At 40.7% G+C, this 20,344-nt stretch overlaps 1 long non-coding RNA gene across 1 annotated transcript in view; it reads right to left on the bottom strand.

Moving 5' to 3' along the window:
• Positions 1-7,376: 7,376 nt before the first annotated feature.
• LOC126077936 (uncharacterized) overlaps positions 7,377-20,344 on the bottom strand; it is an 83,856-nt gene continuing 70,888 nt past the window's right edge. The window contains exon 4 of the long non-coding RNA XR_007517890.1: positions 7,377-7,730. This is a non-coding gene — a long non-coding RNA (uncharacterized LOC126077936). The remainder of the gene's footprint in view (positions 7,731-20,344) is intronic.

Here is a 20,344-nt window from a genome sequence, read left to right as displayed (position 1 = left end):
AGTGTGGGCAAAGAATATTGAATGTACCACGGACTGCCAAAAGAATGAACAAATCTGTCTCGGAAGAAGTACAACCAGAATGCTCCTTAGAAGCAAGAATGGTGAGACTGTGTCTTACATACTTTGGACGTGTTAGGAGGGATCAGTCCCTAGAGAAAGACGTCATGCTTGGTAAAGTAGAGGGTCAGCGGAAAAGAGGAAGACCCTCAACGAGATGGACTGACACAGTGGCACCAACAGTGGGCTCAAGAATAACAACGATTGTAAGCATGGTGCAGGACGGGCAGTGTTTCGTTGTGTGGTACATTGGGTCACTATGAGTCAGAACCGACTTGACAGCACCCAACAACAACATGTGCTGAGTAGGATTTTGAGAAAGAAGGAAGGTTTTGGGGTTTCTACCTCAATAAAGTGATTAAAAAATTTATTTTAGAACAGTTCTGCCTCCAAGAATCTGTAACATGCTACTAAGAAATTTAGTCTGAGTCATGAAGGAAAGGCCAGGGCTAAAGTAAAGGTGTTATTGTACCCAAACTGAGGGACATTTTTATATTTATGTGAGTTCTTAGGTTGAGCAGTTAACTTGGTCACCTCTCTTCCTGGTATGCAGTTATTGCGCACCTTTGGGTTGATTCCAACTCATTGCAACCCCAAGTGACAGAGTAGAACTGCCCCACAGGATTTTCTAAGCCATAATCTTTACGGGAATAGATCGCTAGGTCTTTCCCTGAGTTCAAACTATCAACCTTTCAATTAGCAGCCAAGCGCTTAACGTGACCTTTCTTCCTAGTGTAGACAAATAAAGACCTGGGAATATGTAAACAGAAGCTAGAAGGACCTAGCATAGTCGTGACACATGAGGTTTTTTCCCTGTTTTTCAGCACATTCAGAAAATAAAATGTTAGAAACCATTGAGTTTATCCTAATAAACACTAAGAAAATGAACCAAGAAGCCATTCGAAAACCAAAAATATTTTAGAACAAAGCCATGCTTCTGTTTTAAAAGTACCATTAACCTAAAAACCAAACCGAACCTTTTGCCATCGAGTCAATTCTGACTCATAGCGACCCTATAGGGCAGAACAGAACAGCCCCATAGAATTTCCAGGGCTGTAATCATTACAAAAGCAAACTGTCACATCTTCCTATGGCAGAACTGTTGATGAGTTCAAACCACCAACCCAGGGAGGAATTATTCAATAGGGAAAGTAAGTACGGTGCTTACCTTTCTTACCAGATCATCTGTAGTGCACAATTATTTCACATGGGTTTCACCATATCTTCATTAAGATGTGGAATTGTTCACTACAGATTAGTAAATAGCACAACTAAACCCATGCTTACCTTGCTTACTGGGTCGCTGGCCCCTGTCAGGGATTATAAATTTGAAAAGAGGCTTTGATTAAGTAAGAAGATACTGTGGAATTGGGAGAGAGACACGTCAGCCAGATCTAGAAGTAGAATCTTGGATGTGTGAAAAAATGTGAAATTGTTTACCACAGATGATTTGGTAAACAAGGTAAGCATTGTGCTTACCTTGCCTATTGGATAATCCACCCCTGTGCCAACCTTTTGGCTAGTGCCGAGCGCTTAATCATGGCACCACTAGGGCTCCTACTGTTAAGCTAGTTTTCATAAATCTCAAAATCCAAACTCCTGAAGACATACCATGAGGTTTTAAAATACTTTAACCTTCCTAGCCATTCTTTTCAAAAGTCAACCAACCAATCAATGAACAGCTTTTGAGCTTCAGTAGGGCAGATTAAAGTTGTTCTAACGGTTGTCAAGAATAGATAACAAGTCCAAAGGTATTTTTTACTTTCTCCTTAGTCTATTTGGAGGAAATAGAAAGTATGTGGAAGCAGAAAGACTATTAAGATTTTAGGGCGAAAAACATAAATATCAAATTACAGGAGTAAAAGAATATAAGAAACGTGTTTTACTTCAATGAAAACATACAATGATTTAAATTAAAACAAGTGAAATCTTGCCATCCTTGTGGAAAATATAGAAATAGAAGCATATCTGTATGTGTCTCAAGAAGAAAATTAACTATAGGCATTTAGGGTTTTGTTTTTCTTAGTGGTTTTTGTTTGATCTCTTTTAAAAAAAAATTTTTTCAAGACGTTCAACATTGGGAAAAAAAAACATCGAAAGGGCCACATGACTTGTTAGTGCCTCATTTTGTTGTAGAAAACTTCAGTGGGCTAGGAGTCATGGTTTTAGAATTTCTCACTGGCCATGTCTGCAGCTAGCTTTAGAATTTTGGCCAGAAGGTTCAAGTTCTTCGTCCTTAGTTATTTTACAGCATGTTGAATGGACTGAAGGCCCTCCAGCTCTAAAATTCTAAGCCTTTGTTTTTGCCATATTTTCTGTCCTCCAATGCCCAGACATACGCTATTTCTACCCACTTTTACTTATCCTTTGAGGCCAAACTCAGTTCTCATCTACTCTTGAGTGGGCTTATTCACTCCCAATATCTTCACACCGCATCCTCTCAGTCCCTATTAGTTTGCTCCTGGTTATGAAATCTTTCTAGTTATTCTCTTATAAATATTTGGCCTCTCCAACTAGATGGTCAGCCTCTAGATACAATGAGTAAATCACTGTGAAAACACCAGGCCCATGGCAATAAGAACAGTCTTAGAGAGCTTACTCTCTAAGGAAGGTTTAGGACACTTCCTAGGAAATGCCCTAAACACTTTACATGTGTGTTAACTCATTTAACCCTCACAACTGCCTGATAAGGCAAGTTAGTATTATTATCCCATTTTACAGGTGATGAAACTGAGGTAGAGAAAAGTTACTTGCCTGAAGTTACACTGTTAATAGGATTAGAGTAAGGGGATGAATTCAGGCAGTCTAGCTTCAGGGCTCAAGGATATATTTTCTCTCACTTCTGTGAGCATTTAATACGCTTTTTTCTTTTTTTCTCCTAAACAAGTATTGTCTTATTTCTTTAGTATTGCTTTATTAGTTAAGAATACTGCTCCAAATGCAGTAAGCGTGTAATGAATATTTCTTAGTTTTGTAAAACAAAAAACAAAACAAAACCAATGAAACATCATTGTACATATTGAAAGAGTGCTTTATAAATAAATGCTTAATGTTTAAAGTATTACTTGAAATTCAGATTAAAACCAAAAAAACAAAACCCATTGCCATCGAGTAAATTCTGACTCATAGCAACCCTATAGAACAGAGTAGAACTGACCCATAGAGTTTCCAAGGAGTGGCTGGTGGATTTGAACTGCCAACCTTTAGTTAGCAGCCAAGCTCTTAAGAACTGTACCACCAGGGTTCAGATTAGGTATCATAAAAAATACTTCCATAGCAGTGTCAGCATCTAAGACTCAGGATTAAAAACAAAACTCTTATTCTAAGCTTTTAAAAAACTGTAGATAAATGATGAGGATATTGAAGGATAAAAAGATTGATGGAACATCTCCCAGGCAGGAAAATTTGCTAAAGTTTTTACCGAATGAATAGAGAGGAACTCGAAGAGCTCACAAATAGTGTACCTCATAGGTACTAGACTATCTGGAAATCAAAAATGATTGTTCTCTGTAAAAATATAGCAATGTAATTGAGCCCTAAAATCGTGCCGTGAAACTCAAAGTATTTTTCCCCCACAAAATGTGTTTGTCTACAGGTAAAAGTACTCTGATCCCTTAAATAAATTATAGACCCATTGCTAGGAAATTTAAATTGCCTGAATTTTTTCCCCCAATGTTTTATAATTTAGCATTTTGTCATTTCAACTAGTAAAATAATTGTCTTTTCTATTTCCTCTCACATTGTAGCACATTAGTACCATTATGGTGAAACCTTGCTGTTAAACAATAAATCAACCTGAAAAATGGCTAGACTTTTTTCCAATCTTTTTAAGAAAGCATTTCCATTTTTCTAATGATAGCTGGGGAGCTTGTCATCTCGTTGCTGAGGAGACCGGAGGAGAACTGTAAGAAAAAGCAAATATTATGGCACAGGAAAAAAATATTCTCTGTCTATATCAAGTAAGAACAATTTAGCAAGCATCTAAAATAATATTCTGTTTCTGCTTCAGTCCCTAAAACTAGATGTCCATTTATTTGGGTCTGGTGTATACATTCATCCCAGGTGTAAACACATGAAAATGCTGTCAAGTCAATTCCGACAAATGGCAGCCCCGTGTGTTTCAGAGTGGAACTGGGCTCCACAGGGTTTTCAATGCTGTCATCTTTCAGAGGTAGATCGTCAGACCTTTCTTCCCAGAGGCCTCTGGGTAGAATTGAACTGACAACGTTACAATTAATAGCCAAGCAGCTTAACCATTTGTACCACCCAGGATAACCAAAAATGCTGATAGAAAAAGATAATTTGCAATTAAAAATTTTTTTAATTTACTAACAGGCAATATGGCATACAATCCGAGTTCAGAAACTACTGACTAAATAAACAAAAATTTAACTTGGATATACAACCGGTGTTCAGTAGCCAGATTTTACACATTGTTTCAGCAGCGTTCTAAGTCTTGACATGTCCAACAAAAGACAAGAAACTCCGCAAGGACAGTATTTTTTTCTGTTTGGTTTGCTGTTGTGTCCTCACAGCTCAGACTAGTCCCTGGTACATACAAGGTGCTCAATAAATATTTGTTGAATTAACTAAATAAATTCATTATTTTAGGTGAATTGAATTGGTTTATAATCTCAGTCCGTCTTTCTCACATGGATCTCGCAGCAATTGTAAAGACTTTTCAGAGAGGAAAGCAGAACAAAAGCAGATCCTTGTTGATGGATTCGCAGTACTGATCTTCTTAAACTTTGAATAAAGCTGGAAAAACTTTACAGAGATTAGCACCAAAGCACAGCCCACTTTATGCAGGGGGAGAAACAGACCACGTTCTCATGCCAAAGCACTGAGACATAACCCAATATCTCGAAACAAGTGTCTTCAACCCAAAAGATACATAACTTCCTTTCCCAATGGACGTGTGGGTGTTTTCTTCTATAATCCATTTATGTCACTATGGCTAAGAGATGGGAGGAGACACTTGTCTTAGACTCTCTGGGACCCTGTCGCCAGGCCCCAACCTCAGCTACTCTAATCCTCTTTTCAAGGAGTGGGAACTTTACAAGTTTGCCTCAAACCTTGAGTCTGGACGTATGACGATGTGGACACCACTCACGTGTTTTCCCTTCAGGGGCAATGCATCGAGTCAGTAAAATGCTTCAGTCTTGAATGCTTGAAACCTTCAGTTTTGGTCTCCTCAAAACACTCATTTACTCCCAAGGGGTCCCTGCAGAGCTCTGTATGCTTTTACAAGTCCACCAAAAAAACAAAAAACAAACTCATTGCCATCGTACGATTCTAACTCATAGCAACCCTGTAGGACAGAGTAGAGCTGCCCCCCGTAGAATTTCCAAGAAGCAGCTGGTGGATTCCAACTGCTGACCTTTTGACCTTTTGGCCAGGGCTCCTCTACAAGTACACAGTTAGGTCAAACTGGAAGCAGATTTCAAAACTTTTTCAGTTTTCTATATGAATCTTTAACAACCTAAACCCACTATCTCCATCCGTATTTAGCCCAGGCATGGGAAAAAGAATCTCTCTTTTTTTTTTTTCTGTCACACAGACTCTTCGGTCCCAAAATACTTTTGGTCCTACCGGGTGGCTTTGATTGGTGCTGTAATTGCTTTGGGAATCCCTGTGTGTTGCAACTGTTAACGTGCTCAGCTGCTAACCAAAATGTGGTAGGCCTGAGTCTTCCCAGAGGCACTTGGGAAGAAAGGCCTAGCGATCTACTTCTCAAAATCAGCCATCGAAAACCGTATGTAATGCAGTTTTACTCTGATACGTGGGATCCCCCATGAATCAGAATTAACTCCCTGGCAACTGGTAACTGGTTGGTGATTGCTTTAGATACCAACCATAGAACAGCCTCATCCATTCTAGTGCGTTGTGGTCAGGCATCATTGTCCCAGGGCCAAATAGTGAAGTTGATGAAATTTGTCCTACATGAACAAGTATTTATTGAGTGTCTGCTCAGTCCTGCGCCAGCCTCTTTGCTAGCATAAAATGGTGAACATGATGATCAGGGTCTGTGCCCTTCCAGGAGGTGGGTCTAGCTTGCTGTCTTTCATTCTTTATTACCCCGATAAACTCCCTTTTCCTTTCCAATACCCTCCCAGCTCCTCAGGCGATGAGAGCCCTGATGCTGCTTCTAGGTTTCCCCAGACCTTCTCACCATGCCCACCTGGAACTTCCCTTCTGTCTTAGTTATCTGGCGCTGCTATAACAGAAATACCACAAGGGGTTGGCTTTAACAAATTTATTTTCTCCCAGTTTAGAAGGATGAAGGTCTGAATTCATAGGCACTGGCTGTAGGGGAGGAAACCCTGGTGGTATAGTGGTTAAGAGCTACGGCTGCTAACCAAAAGGTCAGCAGTTCGAATCTACCAGGTGCTCCTTGGAAACCCTATGGGGCAGTTCTACTCTGTCCTATAGGGTCACTATGAGTCGGAAACGGGTTTGGGTTTTTTTGGTTGGCTCTAGGGGAAGACTTTCTGTCTCTCTTGGCTCTGGAGGAAGGTCTTTGTCTTTTCATCTTATGTTCCTTGGCTCCTTGGTGATCTTTATGTGGCATGGCATCTGTCTTCCCCCATCTGCTTGCTCACTAGCTTCTTTGATCTTTTTTTCTTCCCAGGCTCATGTCTTTTTTTTCTTTTTTTTATGTCTTAAAAGAGATTGATTTAAGACACACCCTTAAATACTGGGATTATAACCACAGGTATAGGGGTTAGGATTTAGAACTCACGTATTTAGAAGACACAATTCAATCCATAACATCTTCTTACACTGTCCCAAGGGTTTTTAGATCAGTGACGTACAACCTGGGGGCCAAGAGTTCCAGTGCAATTCCCGGTAAAAGGTTATACAGCTGCTGTTATCCTCCTTTTCAAAGATCCCTGTTTGGGTGACCAAAAGGCATGCCTTGGCATACTTCTAGTCAATAAAGTCAGTAAGCTAAGGTGTAGACATATATAAGACATGTTTTCCAAGGGGTTTAATAAACTAAAATATTAAAGAAAGTGTTTTAGTTGTCATTTAAACCAGGCCCCCTATTGGCTTTGGGATCTCAAGATGTATTCTTTTTTATACAAGTACATATAATGTCCAATTTCTTGTGATGATAAACGTGTTATCTTTATAATCAGGAAAAAAAATAAAGCTATTTTTGCCTTGGAAATGTGGCCTGTAAATTACCCTGAATTGATCTTATTATTAAAAAAAAAAAAGAGAGAGAGAGAGAGAAAGAAAGATTGTCCACACATTTTTCTAATAGCTTTCCATCGGAATATTTCAGTACTTGGTACTCTTTTCCTTCAGAGTATGTTGTTGTTAAACGCCATCAGGTCAGAGTGTGTTAGAATAGAATCTGGCAAATCTGAAAACCAGCTCTTATTGGGTGAGGGTTGTGCTAAGGACCCACAGAGAGCATTGCTTTGGATACATAAAGGGCGTCTTTATTGCACGCTTTTCCAGAAAAGATCCTTCTTGCCCCTATGCCCACAGGAGGTGGCAGCATGAGCAGGGCAGGGGCCATGAGTGCGAGTATGGGGGAAGCCTCTCCATTGCCATCCTGCTGGCTGGTGGCTATGCTGCCTCAAAGGAGAAATGCGGCTGTGGAGACATAATCTGCCAAGAGAGATGCACCCGAGATCCTTGGGCCAGTTTGGTAGTCTTGCCTTAATGCAAAAGAGAGGAAAAAGTCAAGATTTTAGATAGTTAAAACCAAAAAAACAAACAAAACTCGTTGCTGTCAAGTCAATTCCAACTCCTACTGACCCTATAAGACAGAGTAGAACTGCCTCATAGGGTTTCCAAGGAGCAGCTGATGAGATCTTGAGATCCCAAAGCAGCCGAACTCTTAACCGTTGTGCCACCAGAGCTCCTAGAGCCTTCAAAAATAGCTAGCTAACTATATATATATGAGGACTTAAATACAGAATCTTCAAATTCCCAACTACTGTTTACTAGGCTAGTTGCTACTGAAGACACTGTACTTCTACCTGGCTGCCATTCAATAGCTCATCCATGACTTCTTGGCTTTGAAAACAACCCTGAAATTTAAAGGTTATACTCTCCTCCCTCAGCCCCTATCACTGTGTGGGACTGTTCATTTGAACTCTGTGTTAGTAACCTCAGTGGGTGGTAAGACATATCAAAGTCTTGTTGGTGGGTGATACTTTATACTAGACTACAAATATACTTTTGGAAAAAAAATTGCTTTCATTATATAAACTATTGTAAGTGAAGTTAGAAAAACTCTGCTTGGTGGATGGAAGTATTCAGCAGTAAACCTCAGGGAGAAGGGGACTCCATCTGATCAGAATTTTGAGGTGGTAAAGTTGAATTTTTATGTTTATTGGAAAAAAAAACAAAAAACCTGAATCTTAAATGCTATCTCTATCAACAGTCAAGCTTCTTGAAAGCTTAGTGTATGACTTTTGTCTACTTTCTCGCCTCCTTTTCATACCCTGGGAGCCCTGGTGGCACAGTGGTTAAGAGCTTGGCTGCTAATCAAAAAGTCGGCAATTTGAATCTATCAGCCAAAACTTGTAAGCCCTATGGGGCAGTTCTATTCTGTCCTATAGGGTTGCTATGAGTCGGAATTGACTTGTTGGCAACGGGTTTGGTTTTTGATTTTCACACCCTAACCCTTTGCTCCGATGACTGCATTAAAACTGATCTTGCCTAGGCCTTTATTAGTGTCTTTCAGCTGCCACATCTTAAAGGCAATTCAGGATCCTTGTATCATCTGACCCCTCCGCCACACGAACTTCTGCCTTCTTGAACCTCTTGCTTCCCTGGCTTCTGTTCACCACTCTCGCTTATTTTCCTCTTACTGCTCTTGCTACTTTTTCTCAGTCTTATTTAGCATTTCTTTGTCTCTGCCTGTCCCCCTCAAATGTTGATGCTCCCTTAAGTTCTGTTCTTAACCCTCTTGTCTCTAATTTCACCAATACCCAAGGTTCCAAGTACTGATGACTCCCAAATTTGTACCTCTTAAACTCAAGTTCCATATAGTCAGATGTTTACAGAACATCTGCCTCCAACTCAACATGTTCAAAACAGAACTTCATAGGTACCTCAGACAAAACATGAGAAGACAAATCATCTCCATCCTATCCCAGCACCATTTCTTATCCACTATTACTAATCATGGTGAGTGACATCACCATCTATCTAGTCATCTAATTCAGAACCAAGCATCATTCTAGACTTCTGTCTCTCCCCTTCTTCCATCTGTCAACTTCCTAATCTCATCTTCCTGGAAGTCTATTATCATTCTGCCTCCTTACTGCATCCCAGATCCATGCTCTCTTCTCCATTTTCATTGCCCTAAAGACATTGACTTCAGAATATTCCATAGCATAGCTTCCTCCCGAGCTCATCTCCGACCACTCACCCATCTTGGTCTTTTGCACCAAGTCATTCCATTCTCTGATCTTTCAGGACTCTCTCCTTTTGCCTTTGCACATGCTATTCCCTTTGCTTGGAATGCCTCTCCCTCCCTTTTCCCCTCCCAACTCCTTCTGATTCTGGAAGACATCTCCTCTTCTGGAAAGGCCTCTTGATCCCCCAAGGCAAGAAAAAAGAACTTCTTTAGTGAACCAATAATAGTACACCTTCTATCATACAGTTTGTCACACCATGATCAAATTCCTTGTTCTAATATCTGTCTCTTTCCCTGTACTGTGACGAAAGAATCATGTCTTATTCATTTCCTTATTCCTAGTTTAACATAGTTCCTGGAATATAGTAGACATTCAGTCATGCTTGTTGAATGAATGAATGAATACTAAGACTTTTCAGTGTCTTCTTTCATGGGTCCTGCACAACTCTTATCACTCAATTTAAGAGACTACCCCATCCTCTTTTAGCAAACCCCAAGTTTTTTTTTTTTTTGCAATAGCCTCTTCTAATAAAACTAAAATACAACAAATAGCCTCAAGTATTTTAAAATAAAGCAAATTTTCAACAATCTTTGAATCAACATCTCCTACACCTCTCATATCTACTCCCATACCTTGAAGCTAAAGGATTCTCATTTCTGTAGAACAGCCTCACTACGCTGACTCCACTTAACTAACCATTAATGTTCCATAATGGTTTTTATTTCTACTTCAGAGCCTGTACCTATGTTTTTCCTAATCTTTCTGCTCAAGTCAATCCATCAATATGTTTAATCTATATCTCCTCAAGCTCAGAAGGAAGATTTATTGGGCCACTTTAAATACTTATTTTTTGCTTACGTGGGATCGAAAGATCACAATGGCTCAGGATGAATTGCACTTCATCTTTTCAGTACTTATTTCATAGCTAAGCGCTTCTCAGAGTTATAAACTCAAGTCCAGTCCCTGACAAGTCAGAGCAAAGGTCAAAAGGATGAGTGAAATTATCCACTCTGGAGCCTGCAGGGGATAACAAGGACTGAGATAAGCAGCATCTGCCATGACTTGTTACAGCATACACATTACAGTAGGCCCCACATCAATCCCCAAATGGAAGTTCTGTGTCATGGGTCTTTCACCACAGGAAAGCAACGTATGCATACGTTCAATAATAACACTCCATAAATCTCTGTCCTAGTCACAGAACTCTATCTCATGTGGTGCCAGTGGAAAGAGGGATATCTCAAAGCAGCAGGAGGAAATTACTGTTTCATCTGCAGAAACATTTAATATTACTATCAGAGCAATCTTTCAACAGAAATAAGACATGGAACTAGCTGCCTTAGCATCTTTCCAAAGAGTGTCCAATAGATTTCTTATCTTGAATTTAAATTCATCACTTAAAAGGAGATGAGTGAGAAGAAGATAAGCTATTCATAAAAGTATAGTTTCATACATAGATGCACCACCCAGCGCATATGGGGTCAACAAGCCCGTTGACATTTATGTCAAAGTCTGAGCGCATTCATGTGTGTACGCATGTGAACATGCGTGTGTACACCCACAATCTTGGTTCACATGTAGATTTCTCTGGGAGAAAATTCAGACCAGTCCTTAGATTCTCCAAAAGGCCCTTGACTCATGGAGTGTTACAAATCACTGCCCTATAGCAAATGGTTCCCAGATCCATAGACAGGGATGTGTTGCTCTCAGGTGAGAGTCAAGATGATTGAACACAGTGATGAAAACCACATTCTGGATTCCTGAGGCCATGGTGGAAAGCAGATGGGACATGCCCACTCAGATGGGGATGAAAGGGAAAGTCACTCACAGATCTCAGGCAGGACTTTGCTGACAAGCCCATGCTAGTGAGGCACAGGCAGAAAGTCCTTCTCTTCATGTTTGGGAGAGCACAGGAAACAGGATGTGCAGGTGCATAGAGGAAAAGATGCTCCATCTGTTCCCCTCGTGTTCACAACCTCATGTGTACCCCAAACTTACCTTTGACATTGGGTTTTGACAGCTGTTACTTTTATAAGGTTTACCAAAACCAAATCCATTGCCGGTGAGTTCATTCTGACTCATAGCAACCCTATAGGACAGAGTAGAAATTCCTCACTGGGTTTCCAAGGCAGTAATCTTTAAGAAGCAGACTGCCACATCTTCTTCCCAGGGAGTGGCTGGTGGATTCAAACCGCTGACCTTTCAGTTAGTAGCCAAGCACTTAACCGCTATACCCCCAAGGCTCCTTACCAGGTTTACCATGTGCATAAAAACCCAAAAGCAGCTTAGAAGAAAGCACTGTATAGCAACATTCCATTCTAGAGAACTGTTAACCTGAGATGTTGCTGTCGTCGTTATTTTGAATCCCCTGTTTCAGTCAGGTTCCACAGGAGAAAGACCTGGCAACCTGTTCCCGTAAAGATTTCAGCCTAGAAAACTCTACAGGGCAGTTCTACTCTGTCACGTGGGGTCGCTATGAGTCAGAATCAACTCAATGGCACCCAACAACAACAATTTCAGCAGGATCCTGTTAGAAAAACAGAAACCACTCTAGGTATTTCAAACAGGCAAAATTTGATATGAGAAACTGTTACATGTGTGGTGGAAAAACTAGAACTGAGGCATTAGAGGATGATGGGGGTAATTCTAAGATTAGCGACAGTCAGAAGCAACTGTCTCCCCTGGGGCTGGAGGGATCAAGGGAAGAGATGATATTACAAGAAACTGAAAGATGGGATCATAGGAGAGTAAGAAGCACAGTGGGAGGGTATCTGGCAGATACCGAGACCACAAAGAGGGAGGCCTATCCAACACCAGCTAGAACCTGGGAGGAGAAGCAGCCATTGCCAGAGAATCCATTCAAAACTGAAACAGAGGGGGAGAAATTCCCTGCCTTCTCCCGTCCTCCCACCCTCCGATCTTCTGCCTCTGCCTCCTATTGGCTGAGCTTAGGTGGAGGCCAAAGGGCAAGGAAACTGGAAAATACACTCCCCTGTGACAGAGAGAGCAGAGAATGGGAAAGGCCAGAGCAAACAGGCAAATGACCAGCACATTCCTTTGTCAAGATGAGTCTGAAGAGGAAAGCCACATGGCTAAGGAATCCTTTGTTGATATGGGGAGGGGAAAGGAGATAAAGGAAGAAAGGCAGAAAAGGAAGAGGAGATGACAAAGATCAGGAGAGAAAAAGAAAAGAAGAGGTGGGAGAGGATCTCTCTCCAAGTCTCCTAGAACAGTTGTGCAGATTAGAGTCTCCATTTACACTCACTGAACAAGTGGTATCTAGACTAGACCAAAGAATTACAGAGCAGCAAGCGACCTTAGAAGCCAGTAAAGCACTAAAATCCATACTTTGATGTTATTGAAATTTGTTTGGATTTAACACATAATTGATTGAAATTAATGTGACTTTAATTCTCTCCTGTCAAAATGGAATTTGAAGATCTTTCAAGAGACTTACAAAGGGATTTCAGAAAGCCAAACCATTCCAGGTCCTTGTATTGAGCACAAACAACAAAGAGCAGAAAAAAAATGTGTGTGGAGGGGGAGAGGGTGTGGGAGAAGAAAGCCCAAGAGATTTCTTTAGAAATGTTTGTTTATGACTGTTTCAAATTAGGGAACTAATTTTGGATTGGGGAATAAATAAAGAAGTTCCTTGAGAACTAGAAGACTATTGCTAAGAACACAACGCCGCCTCTAGTTAAGGAAAAAACATCTGTTCACACATATACCTAGCTTGTTTATTTTGTGGTGTGAATGTGTTTGTGAAAAGACTCAAACTCTTCTTATTTTTCTTAGTGTTTCTTATTTATCTGCTCATCCAGATAAATAACAGGCATCTCTGCCTACTCTCCTTGCTCAGGTCCTTGATGAGACCATCTTTTCTAGAAGACACAAGTGAGGCACCTCCTAGGGTTCTGGGAACTCCTTCAGTCACCATTCAGATTCAAGGCAAAGCCCAGTACTTACACTTTGCAGATTCTGTGGATTCCACGTCATGGGCTGGTACACCTGATTTCCTCAGCTGAGCAAAGATGTCTTGGCCCAATGATATGCTTTGGTTAAGAGCTTAGCAGGAAAAGGTCCATGTGGAAACAGTCAGCCAAGTTTTTGAAGGATGCCAGTGGGGCGTGAAATGGAGCATCCAAAGCAAGAGAGCCGGAGCACCAGCATGCACACCTCATCCATGGCGTTAGCGTCACTGAGTCACACTCAGTTGCATAAGAAAGGAAGCAGAAAGTCTGACTGGAGCTCAAAAGTGTTTTGTGAAATCACTTTGCCAGTATGAAGACTTCATCCAGGAATAGTTTTAGTTTCAGCTTTTGTTTCCTGAGCCTCCCAAAGAGACTATTGCTATGGGAAAATTCCCATTTAATATTCAGTCTCATCAACTGAGTTATTAATAGAAAGTAGTTCATGGCAACCATTTCTAAGAGGCTGATAAATGCCTAGTATTAAAACAGCCAATGAAACATTGAACTTCTTATATGGATTTTCTTAAAATAGTAATCTTGGTCCTACCTTTTAGAATGCTGAAAATGTTCCAGCTCTGAATACATCTTCTTGGCCATTCTTACAGTTCACAGGGCAGGTGTTTTTCAAATTCATGAACGTATGGGTCCATGCTAGGTAACAATGATGTTGGTACTGCAGAGAGTATGAGATGCTATTTCTCCTTTGGGAGCTTAAGATCATCAGCTAAATAACCAACCTGAATTATCTGCTCAGTGGCTTCATTCTCTCCCCACCCCTAAAAAGCTACTTACAAGGGTAATCATTATGATATCTACAAGCTATCACATGCCTATTATGAGCCAGGCACTACACTTACTTCATTTAATGCTTATAGAAACCCTACGTGGCAAGTGAATTAATCATGCTTATTTCAGAAAATGGAAATTGAGACTGAGAGATTAAGTAAATTTCTCAAGGGTCACAGTGGATCTGGGATTTGAATTCTTGATTTCAAAGCCCTTGCTCTTAACTGCTACACTGAGGACTGGCTCCATGGGTATGTGAGCTGTGCAGTAGCACAGGGCCCAGTGCCTAGAAAGGTCTTGCACTTGTCTTAATGTTCTTCTGTCACTGTCTTGGGAAACCCTGAAGGTGTAGTGGTTAAGAGTTCGGCTGTTAATAAAAGGGCTGGTAGTTTGAATCCATCAGAAGCTCCTTAGAAACCCTATAGGGTCCAATTATGAGCTGGAATCAGCTCGATGGCAATGGGTTTTTTGTTTGTTTGTTTTGTCACAGTCTCAAAACTCTTAATAATTTTTTAACAAGGAGTTCTGCATTTTCATTTTATGTAGCCGGTCCTTCCTATACCACACTTCCTGACATCGTAGATGAACAGTATATACAACAACAAAAAAAAAAACCTATTGCTGTCAAGTTGATTCTGACTCATAGTGACTGTCATGGATTGAATTGTGTCACCCAAAAATGTCAACTTGGCAAGTCACAATTCCCACCTACTATTGTATGATTGTCCACCATTTTGTCATCTGATGAGATTTCCCTGTGTGTTGTAATTCTATCTCTATGATGTTGATGAGATGGGATTAGCAGCAGTTATGTAAACTCAATCTACAAAATTAGATTGTGTCTTAAAGCAATCTCTTTTGAGATACAAAAGAGAGAAGCGAGCAGAGAGTCGGGGGCCTTCATAAGCACCAAGAAAGAAGCGCCAGGAGCATAGAGTGTCCTTTGGACTGGGGGTATCTGTGCAGAGAAGCTCCTAGTCCAGTAGGAAGATCGATAACAAGGAACTTTCTCCAGAACCAACAGAGAAAGCCTTCCCCTGGAGCTAAAACCCTGAATTGGGACTTCTAGACTGCTAGACTATGAGAGAATAAACTTCTACTGGTTGAAACCATCCACTTGTGGTATTTCTGTATTTATAGCAGCACTAGATAACCAAGACAGCAACCCTGTAGGACAGAATAGAACTGCCCCATAGGGTTTCCAAGGAACGGCTGGTGGATTTGAACCGCTGACCTTTTAGTTAGCAGCCATAGCTCTGTGTAGCTCTTAACTGCTGTGCCACCGGGGCTCTGTAGGGTTTTAAAATACATCCACAAATTTTTCACCACCTCTTCCTCCAAAAGGTGGAACCTAATTCCTGCCTCCTCCTTTCACTTTGTGGGGCTAGACTTAAGGACTCACTTCTAACAAATATAATATGGCAGAAGTGATGGTGTGTATCTTTGTGATTAGTATGTAAAAGGCAATATGACTTTTGCCTTGTTCTTGAGTTGTTTGCTGTCGGAGAAGACAGCTGCCACATTGTGGGGACACTCAAGCAGCCCTCGAAGATACCCACATGGTGAGAAACTGAGGCATCCTGCCAACAGTCCTGTATGTGAGCCATCTTGGAAGTATCAATGAAGCATTCAAATGACTGCAGTCTCATGAGAGACCCTGAGCCAGAATTATCCAGCTAAGCTAGCCTTGATTCCTGACACACAGAGACTGTGTGAGACAATAAATATTTGTTATTTTAAGGTAGGATCATTTGTCATGCAGCAATAGATAACGAATATGTCATATAACCCTGGGATTTAAGAAATGAGAGGAATAGTAGCTCCTAATGAAAGATGACCGGCTAATGTGCCTCATACGCAGCCACCTCCCATCTGTCAGCAGAGGCTTGCCCGTTGCTATGATGCTGCTCAGGTTTCAGCAAAGCTTCCGGACTAAGAAAGACCAGGAAGAAGGGCCAGGAGATCTAATTTTGACAATTAGCCAATGAAAGCCATATGGATCCCAAGGGTTCAAAACCCAAACCAATCATGGGGATGGTGCAGCACTGGGCAGCCTTTTTTTCCACTGTGCGTGGGGTAACCATGACTCAGGGGCTGACTAGATGGCTGCTAACAACAATAAAAGGTGAATACATTCACCAATATGGGATGCAATATTAAAATTAATTTTGTTAAGTCTCTTCAGAGCATATACGTATTTTATCCTAAGGACACAATAGCAATGCTCTGGTCTTCTGAACTTAAAGAGGAGCTCTGCAAACACTACTAGCAATGTCTGCCAGTGGGCTTCTTTCCACATGATCAGTGTGTGAAGCCTTTCCTTTAATTTGAGGCACAGTTTTTCTTGTAACACCTGACATTTTGTCGCGATTCTTCCCCCCCCCGCCCCCCGCCAAGCATCCTTTATTATTTGTGGGCTGGTTTCGGCTGTTCTCAAAGCATTTTGTGTTTGATGTAGAGTCTCAAAATTAGTATCTTTTCTATGATATTAATTTTTTCTGTTTTGTCAATCCCAGATCACTTTGGAGATAAAGATCAGCTGCTTATTGATTATTAATTTTTTTCTTTCAAAAAAGATTCATGTAGAGTGAAATGGTTGTATTTAATACTTAACATATAACCAAGACTCTACTTAGAGATACTGCCAGCAGTGCCATTAAATCCTGTTATTCGCAAAGTGTTTGAAAATGCAATTTTCAGATTTGTGTCCAGTGTTAGGAATGGTTCCCACTAATTGCTCAAAAGAGCAGAGAGGGATGGTGGTGCAAACTAACTTAAGGAGTTGACAGGTACTGAACACCAGGCGTAAGAGGAAAAAAGTGGCCCAAGTCTCTTAGGCAGGATAGCAAAACATGTAAAATTGGTGGAACGGCTTTCTCCATGTTTATTTTGGGATTTGGGGTTGCTCTTCAAGTTCTGCTTACCGACTTTGTTATTAGAAATCTTTACCACATTATAGAGTGTATGGCAGGTTTGAAAAAAAGGCGGTTATTTTAATTCAATCCCACAAATAGTTATTGGGAGTATGTTGGTGGTGGTGTTAGGTGCCGTCCAGTCGGTTCTGACTCATAGTGACCCTATGTACAAGAGAACAAAACACTGCCCGGCCCTGCGCCATCCTCACAATTGTTGCTATGCTTGAGCCTATTGTTGTAGCCACTATGTCAGTCCATCTCATTGAGGGTCTTCCTCCTTTTTGTTGATCCTTTACCGAGCATGATGTCCTTCTCCAGGGACCGATCCCGCCTGGTAACATGTCCAGAGTATGTGACACATAGTCTCACCATCCTTGCCTCCGAGGAGCACTCTGGTTGTTCTTCTTCTAAGACAAATTTGTTTGTTCTTTTGGCAGTCCATGGTATATTCAATATTCTTCAACACCACGATTCAAAGGCAGCAATTCTTCTTCGGTCTTCCTTATTCATTGTCCAGCTTTTGCATGCATATGAGCCGATTGAAAACACCATGGCTTGGGTCAGGCGCACCTTAGTCCTCAAGGTGATATCTTTGTTTTTTAACACTCCAAAGGGATCTCTTGTAGCTGATCTGCCCAATGCAATGCGTCGTCTTTTGATTTCTTGGCTGCTGCTTCCATGGGTGTTGATTGCAGATCCAAGTAAAATGAAATCCTTGACAACCTCAGTCTTTTCTCCATTTATCATGATGTTGCTTATTAGTCCGGTTGTTAGGATTTTTGTTTTCTTTATGTTGAGGTGTAATCCATATCGAAGGTTGTGGTCTTTGATCTTCATCATTAAGTGCTTCAAATCCTCTTCACTTTCAGCAAGCAATGTTGTGTCATCTGCATAATGCAGGTTATTAATAAGTCTTCCTCCAATACTCCTATAGCCCAGCTTCTAAGATTATTTGCTCAGCATACAGACTGAATAGGTATGGTGAAAGGATACAACCCTGATGCACACCTTTCCTGACTTTAAACCACGTAGTATCCCCTTGTTCTGTTAGAACAACTGCCTTTTGATCCATGTACAGATTCTTTATGTGCACAATCAAGTGTTTCAGAATTCCCCATTCTCCGAAATGTTATCCGTAATTCGCTATGATCCACACAGTCGAATGCCTTTGCATAGTCAGTAAAACGCAGGTAAACATCTTTCTGGTATTCTCTGCTTTCAGCCAGGATCCATCTGACATCAGCGATGATATCCCTGGTTCCACTTCCTCTTCTAAATCCGGCTTGAATTGCTAGCAGTTCCCCGTCAATAGACTGCTTCAGTCACTTTTGAATGCTCTTCAGCAAAATTTTGTTTGTATGTGATATTATATTGTTCGATAATTTTTGCATTCAGTTGGATCACCTTCCTTGGGAATAGGCGTAAATATGGATCTCTTCCAGTCCGCTGGCCATGTAGTTGTCTTCCAAATTTCTTGGCATAGACGAGTGAGCACTTCCAGCGCTGCATCCATTAGTTGAAACATCCCAATTGGTATTCCATCAGTTCCTGGAATACCAAAAAGCATTGGTTGATGTTCAACCATTTCAGGAAGTAACACATAATCAGGAACCTACCCTACTGAAGGAAGAAGCCCAAGCTGCAGTAAAGGTGTTGCAGAAAAACAAGGCTCCAGGAATTGACAGAATTGGGAGCATACTGTGTGCCAAAGACTATTTTAGAAGCATCTTGTTCAGAGTTAAATGTTGATTTCATTCAAATCACATTAGTTCCTTGGTGGAGACTAGGCTTAGTTACAAGGGCAATAATCAGTATAAATCATTATGTATGTTTCAGGGGAGGAAGAAAAGGAAAGTTTTATAATAAATTATCTTAAAGCACGGTGCATCACAATGCGAGATCTTTCTTTATGGTACTTATTTAACACTTTGTCATGAATCTAGTAAGGGTTTATTGAGCACCTACTGTGTGCCATCTCATATATGCATGGATATAAGAACCATACAGAACAAAATCTTTAATCTGCAGGTACCATGGGAACGCGGTAGAGAAAAAGCTAAAACCAAGTGAGTGAGAAAACAAATAACAACTTCCTTGCATTGGATACAATTAAAAAAGGTCATAGATAAAGGTGGATAGAAGTAAAGTAGACCAACATTCCAGCAGGAGAAATTACACGTGCAAACACATAAAGTGTGAATATTTTCTTATTATTTGTCTGTAATGTATTTGGAAGAAAAAGACTGATTTGGCAAGTAAGAAGAAGTGAGGTTAGAACCAAGTAGAGTAGATGATGGCGGCCTTGAATACCAGGGAAAAGATAGTGACTTTTTACAGTCAGTTATAGAAAGCTGGGGTAAGTAATGTGGTTTACAGTGGTGTTGGAGGAAGACTGTGAATCAACAAGTTTTTATTAATGTACCCAACAACAGGAAAGAGTATCATGTTTGGTAGAGGGTCAGCGAAAGCTACGAAAACCTTCAATGGATTGGCACAATATCATCAACAATGGGCTCAAACATATCAAAAATTGTGGAGATGGCACAGAACCAGGCAATGTTTCGTTCTATTATAACGTTGCCATGAGTCGGAGCTGACTCAACTGCAAGTAACAACAACCAGTGTGTCTAGGGTGCCTTATGAACATCTTTGCAATTCACTTTTGAAGGATGAGGGTATTGAGAAGGATAGTGTGATAATTTATTTCAGAATCCTCCTCCCCTCCCCCCCCCACCACTACCTCTGTTCATCCCTTTTAGAGCTAACTACATAGCAGGTGCTCAATAACAGCTATTTTGGGATAAGAGAGAATCCGTTTTTCTGCCTGTCTCTTTGGTTTCATCCCAGGTCCACCTTCAAACCTAGACTTGTCAGTTTACCTCTTCACGTTGGTTCATCTTGCCTGGTCTGTAAGGTGCCTTCCCAATGGAGTCTTTTTTCAAGACTCAGTTAAAGTCATTTTCAGTTAAAGTGTATCATTTTCATATTGCCGTCACTAGACCCATAAGCCTTTCCCTCCAACTCCCTGTGATATATTTACATGACTATCTATGCCTTCTGGAATGTGACCTTCCTGGGGAGTTGTTCTTGTTGTTAGGTGCTCTCTAGTAGAACTGCACTTTAGGGTGTTCTAGGCTGTAACATTTTTTTTTTTTTTTTATTGTGCTTTAGATGGAAGTTTACAGAGCAAATTAGTTTCTCATTAAACAATAAATACACATACTGTTTT

The sequence above is a fragment of the Elephas maximus genome, chromosome 6 (assembly GCF_024166365.1).
Source record: "Elephas maximus indicus isolate mEleMax1 chromosome 6, mEleMax1 primary haplotype, whole genome shotgun sequence".
Lineage (NCBI taxonomy): Eukaryota > Metazoa > Chordata > Mammalia > Proboscidea > Elephantidae > Elephas > Elephas maximus.
Note: the sequence above shows the minus strand (reverse complement) of the source record. Positions and strands in the feature narration are given on the sequence as shown.